We start from the raw sequence: 842 nt of genomic DNA, 5'->3' as shown, positions 1-842 counted from the left end.
GTGCTCTAACCCTAACACTCTACCAACAGCATCAAGAGGAGAAACTTCAGATTCATCAACTATGCTTTGAGTCAATCCTACTTCAATTTGTTCCTGCAAACATGTAATAAAAGGAATTACAAAAGTTTTAAGATTAAGCACAATCCTTGAAAACAATGTTACTAAAGAAAAACATACCGCTATAGTCTTTGCTGCTTCATTTACAAATGATCCATCTTTCCTTTTATGAGTTTCAATATATAATTGTCCACGACTTGGTAGCTTCCCAGTTTCTAACAACTAAGATAAATAAAGAGTAAGTAAACATTGAACTTTTTTAATTAGTAAAAGTTAACATTTAGTGTCATTACCAACTCATTTCTTCTTCTAGGATTAGCTTTGGATCCACCAGTGTGTGGAATAACTTGCTTTCTTCGAATTTCTTTATTTCTCCTACAAAGTTCCTATATGCAAAGCAATTTCAAGTTTACAACTTGTAATAGTAATCATATAATTAGCTATGAAAACAATTCAATAATTAAAACAATCTAATTGTACCAATGTGGATGGTTTATGACGATAATGAACAAAACGAGCCCATTGATCTTTATCTATGCCTATCGGCACATTTTTTATGATTTCATCTCTTGTTTTGGTTGGATCGTTGAATTCATTCCATAAGCTTTGCCTATTTGCAGCCCATTTTCTTCTCATACTCAATTTGCAACACCGTTTTGCACCAGCTTCATTAATCTTAAAATAAAATCGAGGCTAAAAAAAAAGACAAATTTATCAAATATCATATGCAAAATAATATATATATATATATATATATATATATATAGATATACATATATCATAAT

The 842-nt window shown here is 29.9% G+C and overlaps 1 long non-coding RNA gene across 1 annotated transcript; it reads right to left on the bottom strand.

Annotated features, from left to right (window-relative positions):
• On the bottom strand, positions 1 to 415 carry LOC102663364 (uncharacterized). The gene is made up of 3 exons (XR_005890477.1): positions 351 to 415; positions 178 to 279; positions 1 to 93 (listed from the first exon to the last, which is right to left on the bottom strand). It is a non-coding gene; the product is annotated as an uncharacterized lncRNA (long non-coding RNA).
• Between the last annotated feature and the right edge of the window lie 427 nt (positions 416 to 842).

This window comes from Glycine max, chromosome 2 (genome assembly GCF_000004515.6).
Source record: "Glycine max cultivar Williams 82 chromosome 2, Glycine_max_v4.0, whole genome shotgun sequence".
Taxonomy (NCBI): Eukaryota; Viridiplantae; Streptophyta; class Magnoliopsida; order Fabales; family Fabaceae; genus Glycine; species Glycine max.
The sequence above is the reverse complement of the archived record's forward strand: the minus strand, read 5'-3'. Positions and strand labels throughout refer to the sequence as shown.